Source organism: Temnothorax longispinosus, chromosome 3 (assembly GCF_030848805.1).
Source record: "Temnothorax longispinosus isolate EJ_2023e chromosome 3, Tlon_JGU_v1, whole genome shotgun sequence".
Taxonomy (NCBI): domain Eukaryota; kingdom Metazoa; phylum Arthropoda; class Insecta; order Hymenoptera; family Formicidae; genus Temnothorax; species Temnothorax longispinosus.
In genome coordinates this window covers 3,542,942-3,550,363 of record NC_092360.1, presented here as the reverse complement: position 1 = coordinate 3,550,363, position 7,422 = coordinate 3,542,942, and the positions used below count along the sequence as shown (strand labels likewise).

Here is a 7,422-nt window from a genome sequence, read left to right as displayed (position 1 = left end):
TCGTGCAATTTGTTTCACTTCACCAAATCGAAGAGACAAGGGATGCGAGTCACGGATCACTGTTTATTGCATCATATCTGTAAATGCGGGTGATATAATAATTTTTTTAACAATTCGAATGTATCTCGTAAAACGCGCTTTGAATTTGGGTCATTTTCGGATTGATTGTGAGAGCGCAGAGTAATACGCAAATCGTCAAACGTTCGACGTTTCGCTGGGCGGGATTCACGGGTGTCGAGCGGATCGGGCATAGAGCTTTGTATTTTTTTTTTCGCGTTATTTCTCCGTCGCGGTGTTCAATAATAAAGTGTGCGTCGTTCGCGATTAACATCACGAGAATGCCGTGTGCAAAGTGCCGTGCGATTATCCTATTCCGATGATTAGTACGCGCGGTCGTAATTAATCATGCTCTCGCGTGTGTTGCGTCGTCAAGTGCAGCAAACGAATCTAAGAGGACAAGAAGGCCTGGGAGGCATCGAGCGACCTTGAGGTGAGTAAACTAGTTTATTTCTAACAAGTGACAAGTAAAAAGAGGACTCTTTTCGCTCAAGTTATGACTGTCATTTTGATTTTGATTATGTAATAAAACTATGATCATTAGCCAAGTTTTACTTGGATTTCCTCGCAGAAAATCAAGCTATTTTTAGACCACCAAAATTTGAAGGTACCCGCCGTTACTTATTTCTCGCCGGAGAACGTAAAATTATTTCGATTTTGTTGTTATACTGCTGAAGATGGCTCAAAACGGAGTTAAAACGTTCGATTTATAATTATGTATCTTATTAAAGATCGATATAACGTCAACTTACGCACCGTCAACTGCGTTGAACTCTCAAAGCCCCTTTTTACTTGTCACTTATTAATTTCATTATCGAGACTCTCTCTTGTTAATTTGTTATTTATTTAGTCTTTTTTCGTTATTTTATTTGTTACTTGCAGAGTTATTATTTATAATTATTTTATGTGCAGGCAACAATTATTATTCTTTTAGATATTAATTATTCCGGGCATTGTTACAATTTACATATATTTTTCTGTTTTATAGTTTCAATCTAGTCACAACTCCGCCGCTGCGTGTCGCATTGGTGAGTGACATATTTTTTTTAATTTTATTAAAGTAATAGATCTGTATGAGAATTATATCGTGTACCTATGTACAATATGCGTGTTTATAAAAGTGTATATATCAAGTTAAAAATATAAAAATATAGATGAATATTATATCTTGCAGAGATTTATTACTTTAGACTAGACCGGCTAGAACAGATTAACAAATATCAACAAATATTGATAAATCTTGGAAATATTTAATTTTAGAAATCGTGTAACCATCAATTTATTGAACACGTACGTGAATTGTCAAGCGCGAGTAAAATTTTTCAAGAAACTTTGATTGAGAACACTATAAAGATATAATATATATATATATATTAATAATTTTAATTATATTTTTTTAATATAAATTTTTATACTATATGGATTATAATGGATATAATTTTCAATTTGGTTTATTGCTGAAATAATTAGAGAAAAACAAGGGAAAAAAAGAGAAAGAAGTAAAATAAAATTACGCTAGATAGAAGCGGATGTTGTGATGCATTTTTAGAATATAACAATTTTACTTCAATTTCTTTATGGCATTTATATTTCATGGATAATGAAGATTGGAACAAGAGATATTTATTTACACCGTATGATTTATGGCGGATTTATGCGAAATAAAAATAAATTATCCCTCACAGTAAAATTGTTAATTTAGTTGTGTATTACTTTTATTTTCCCCTTTCTAAACATGTTTTTAATAGAATTTGAGATGTATATATATATTTAGAGAATCTTTTTTATATTTTATAAACACAAATAAAAGACGCACAGGAAATATATTATTGTCAGATAGCATATTTAATTAATGAAAAACGCGCTAATAATTATTGATCATTTTTATAATAAATAAATCCTAGTTTTTCATAGCCTATCTACCTTCATGTATTATATTTACTGTGCTTTTTACATTACTTGAAACAAATTATTTAATATTTAATATCGCAAGATCTTGTAGATGTCTCATCACTTTTTGCGATATTCGAGCAATATTTTAATTCTACAATCAGTTGAGGACATATTCTCAATTGATTTCTAATCGAAATATTTATTAAGCCGTCTGTATCTCAAGATACGAAACTTCCGAGTGTCTCCCCTGATACAGTTGAGATTCATGTAACGACTATAAACTACAAGCCTTATGTGTTTTTTTTTTTCATCGAATCTTAAGAGTATAAGAGACTATAGATAAATATATAAAATATAAATTGTTATCCGTAACGTTTTGCTGATTCCGCAGCCACGCGGAACGAAGGGGTTGGCAAGCCGGTCTTTCCCTCCCTCGACTCGGGAAGGGAATATTCAAACGCGACGTCGCTTCGCCGTCCTCCCCCATTGAATTCTCCTGTTTATAATTTAGTCCCGCGTCGGTTCCTAGGTACCTGCGGATTGAAAGAGGAAGGGAAATAGAGATGGAATTCATAAAAGTCACTATTTCATTTTTTACAATATTAACATGTACGAAAAAATATATTTGTATACGCACTGCTTTGCGTTAATTTATTTTCGCCGAAATTGTTTCCCCTAATTACCGTATTGCCGGGGCAATAGCATTTAACAAAATTAAATGAATTCATAATATTATGCCGCGATGGTAGCTTCAACGTCGATTTTTTTTTTATTTTAAATTTTACAACTTCTATTGTATTTTGAGAAAAAAATATCCAAATTTCGTGTAATTATTTTATTCTCGCTAACAGAAGCGGATCAGAAGCAAAATTTCGCAAGCCTCACCTCTTTCGTCAATCCTCGGACGCTGCTCGCGTAAAATCAGTTTCAATCGATAAAACGGTGTATTTGTATAAACGGGCATTTCGAAAAATCACCGGCTGTATTTCGATTACGATCCGCGGTTTGCTGAGAGCGCGAGATAAACATCGGGAATAATTTGTCTCTTTCGGACCAAGTAAACTTCTCTCGCGACAAACACAATCGTCACTCGGGTAACGTCGTGCGCATACCTGATCGATCATAGGAAAACATAATTTCATTACGAGCCGGAATATTATTTCCATTAGAGCGTACGCGCGCTCCTATTTACACGGCCGCGCTCGCTCGCTTGCTCGCTCACTCGCTCTCCCGCTCGCTATAGCATAACAATAACAATGGAGCGCGTATACGTGTGTATCTCACAATGAGCGTGTGTGCGTTTATATATACGAGAGCTCGCGCGTCGCGGATAATCCAAAATTCAAAGGAAAGAGAGAAATTTATTAGAGTAGGATACAGCATGCGCCATTCGTGCGCGTTAAATTTTTCAATTTCCAGAAAGTTGCACTGTTGATAAAATATCATGTATTTTACGCTACGCAGTCGCGAGGCAAAACCCTAACGTGTCAAAATACGCGATCTTTACAGTGACACACACGGTCGTTTACGAAGTCACGCACAGCGGAAATCAATCGAGAGAAAGAGAGAGAGAGAGAGAGAGAGAGAGAGAGAGAGAGAGAGAGAGAAACGAGCGACAAAGAAATCCGTCGAAATTTCTGTGATTTCGAGTTTTTAACTTTAACCCGCGCGTTTCCTTAGTCGGGGATGTAAAATCGGAGTTTACAATGTTCGCTTCTCGCGATTTTTCCGTAAGGGGTGAAAGTAAGATCGATAAAACTTGTCACGCGGGTGCAGGATTTAGGGTAGAGTGCCCGAATGTTCTTCCATTTCGAAATTATATTAAAAACGCCTGAGCTAATTTTGTTATGTACTTTTACCCGGAAACGAGATGCGACAGTAAGATATAAAATAAGATTCTGCCTCTCCTCTTCTAACTCAATATCGTACAGAATTGAAGAACGTCAGTTGCGCATCCGTATCACTCGGATGCATTAGACTGTAAAAGCGACAGGCAAAGGGTCTGGCGTTGGCGCGACTGTAGGATGAATAGTTTCTACAAGCTTAATTAGGTTTTTACAAATCTACGTGTTCCTTGAAAATAGACCGTAAAAACGCGCAACATTGTAGCCTATTTTCTCACGGAGAGCTCGCCGGACGAGCTAAAATTTTTGCGACTAGCCCGTATCAAAAATTCGCAAAAGCAAAATCTCGCGAGCGAACGACGCAAATTAACGTCCAGCGAACCACGGCGGTCTCATTAAGGGAGAGGGTGAGAGAGAGAGAGAGAGAGAGAGAGAGAGAGAGAGAGAGAGAGAGAGAGAGAGAGAAACAGAGAGAGCGAGACAGAGATAGATAGATAGATAGAGACCGAGAATTCCGTGTCTCTCGTCGGCCGAAATAACCGATCGATTTTGCACGTAATGTAACCCTATATATTATCCTACGACGGTGCACGAGGGTGCCTTGAGATTTTCAATTGAATGCGTCACAGGACGTCCTTCTGGGCTTGGCGCGCTCGGGCTCTCCCCCGGTCGCGCCGCTCTCGGCCGGAATAGTATTGTCGCGGCGCGCGACCTGCGATATTTTCCATAATTACCATGACGTCGCGTTCGCGCCCGATCTTCCCGACAACGTCGCGCCCGCGACCGGAGCTACCTTCTCAGAGATAAATTTTTAATTTTCGGCCCATCCCGGGGCCGCCAGGCGAGCTGCGGTTGCGACGCTCGCGGCGCGACTTCGGCCGCCGGCTCGGACAAACATCGTCGCCGGCGAATGTTTCGTCCGGCCGCGGACGACGTTCGCGCGCGTTTCGCGTGCGACGCGATCGCGACTGGACCGCTGCGTCGTCAACGCGTCCGCTCGGCGTCGCGGAGGACGCGACGAGCTGCGAGACGTCCGCGGCGACCTGCCGCGCGTCGCCGAGCGTCGCCCGCGGCTCGCGCGCCGCGATAATACTTTCCCGGCCGGCGCTACGTATGGTATATTAGGATTAAAGTGGATCTCGCGTTGCGCTCCGTTCCCGGAATAAAGGGAATGCCACGATATTAAAGCCCGCGAGACAGGGCGAGCTACGGCGCGGCGGTGTCCCGCCGGGTGCACGGCACCCCGAAATACCCGACGGTCCTTCGTTCCCTTACCTATCTACCTGCCTACCTATGCGACGACGCCCTCGCTCTCGCCCTCGTCGTCCGCCCGCAAAAATCCCACCCGCCGCTAAAGGGTTCAGAAACGGGCAAAGACGCTCGAGATGGACGTCTGGCGGTGCTCGGACAGTAAGTACGCGAGCGATCCGCTTCAGAAATATATTTAAATTCTAGGCGTTTATTTTTCCAGAGAGAAAGAGAGATGAAGAAATACTATATATGTTCGCGTTGTACTTCAATTAGCGTTAACATCTTCGAGCGTCGTTAACTTCACTTGAAAGATGAGCGAACTAATAATGAAGACGAAATGACTGAAATACGAAACGTAATTGAAAGTTACTAATGCTGCATTAGGAAGATATTTATATCAAGTATAATGAAGTAGTTTTATATGAAGGGAGAAGCTTCTCTCTCTTTTTAGGCGTAGATTCCCAGCAGCCATTTCTATCACAGACTCCGGATAGATGGTTTTAGACGGTTCCACGTCGACGTACCCGCATGGCTTTGGAGAAAAGATAATGAACGTGGCGTTAGTCGGCTATGTAGGGCCTGCATGTCGGAAAGTTAAGCTTCATTCGGGGGGAAGTAGTCTAACTCCCAGACGACCATAAGCGCGCCGGTAAGCTCCCGGCGAAACAGCGGCCATCAGTGTATCATAAATACATCGGTGCCGCGTCACGTGTGGGTCGTAGGTTACTAATGGGCGAATTAATTAATTATTAATTTATTCCCGCGTATTAATGGATACTGACGCGATTACGCGGATGTATATTTGCGTTGTACGATTAAAATCCGTCGTCGAATGAAAATTTCGCGCGGATTTACAAATCGATAAATACTCGCCGATTGATTTTACGGGCGGTTAATTTTTTTTTACGCGCCGCCACGCGCAATTCGAATTTTCTTACGCGCGCGCGACGATCGCAAACCGGCTGTCTAGCCGAGCCGCGTTTTTAAAAGTCCAAGGGAACGGGCTTGGAAAAATTAGCGGGGAAAGAAGACCCTGTTGAGCTTGACTCTAGTCTGGCACTGTCTGGTCCCTTCGACTCTTACGAAGCGACGGCGAGGTCGCCTCGTATAAGTAAATTTCGGAGCTTATTGGTATCGCTGATGTAACGTTACGCGAAATTGTAACATAATTTCGTTAGTATTACGCTGCATAATTATACGCTAATGTAACGCTGTTTCCTCCTAATATAATGTTACAGCGTAATAAAATTCTTAAGAAACTTGTACGTACATCATATTACGCGTAGCCGCGCAAGCCGGGAGAGAACTGGTTTATTCTACCGTAAATAATTACGGTACTAGCTAACATTCTCGCCCTGAACGTTATTATTATAATATACGGGGAGAAAAAAAAAGAGAGGCGGTCCCGTTGAGTCGGGCGCGATGAATTTGAATAAAATACGATTATAAATTGTCGCGATGTGTCCACGTCGAAATTCTGACAAATGCTACTTTCCGAAAAACATGCGTTTCGCACGGTACGCCCTCCTAAATTTTCATTTACGATCGTTGCGTTTTGATATCGCGCTATCAGATGAATTGATATCAACTGAATTCTTAAGAAGCTCGCATGAACCAAGTTTTATGGTGCAAATGAGTAAAATGGTCGGTCGACATTTTCCTTATCTTCGACAAAAAAAAAGCACAATATGTTTCTCCCTTCGACAACTTTCGAAACGCGCAAGAATCGTGAAGACGATCCCAAGATTTGTTGACACTTTCTCTGACAAGAAAGTTAAATTAAGTTAAAATACTCTTTCTGTCGGCGACTTTCGAAACGCGAAGATAATCTTGCGATTTTTGTACAATTCGAAACTCATCGAAGAAGGAAAAGTTTTGTAACCTTTTCCTCAACGACGAAATGTACCTAACTACAATGTGTGAGCGAAGTGGTCGTTCCTTATGCTAATTACTTATGCCAGAGTTCGCGTCAATATTCGATCGTATTATCGAGCAGAGACGCGATCGATAATGGCTGGCAAGTTGTTTAACGTCGATACTCGCCGTCCGCCGACGCAATATCGCGAAATGTAATTTTTAACGGGGGACTCAATCATTTTTCGAAACGAATATCGGGTTACTGCCCTCCCTCCGCCTTCCACCCCTGGTGTTTTCCCGGCGATTGTTAGAATATTTCGTTTACAGGCAAAAAGTCGTGCTCTCTAGAGGCGAATGGGGTGTGTATCGTGAGTACTTCACTTTACGATACCACCACAACATTGAGAAAACTTTGTCTCTTCCTTTCTCTCTTTCTCTCTCCTCTCTCGAACTCGAAATATATAATTTAATTCTCACAATTTTTTTTACTTTTACATTACTTACATAATCTTACGTATAA

General features: G+C 41.2%; 1 long non-coding RNA gene across 1 annotated transcript; it reads right to left on the bottom strand.

Annotated features, from left to right (window-relative positions):
- Nucleotides 1–1,785: 1,785 nt before the first annotated feature.
- On the bottom strand, nt 1,786–4,786 carry LOC139810420 (uncharacterized). The gene is made up of 3 exons (XR_011731330.1): nt 4,529–4,786; nt 2,836–3,062; nt 1,786–2,483 (listed from the first exon to the last, which is right to left on the bottom strand). It is a non-coding gene; the product is annotated as an uncharacterized lncRNA (long non-coding RNA).
- Between the last annotated feature and the right edge of the window lie 2,636 nt (nt 4,787–7,422).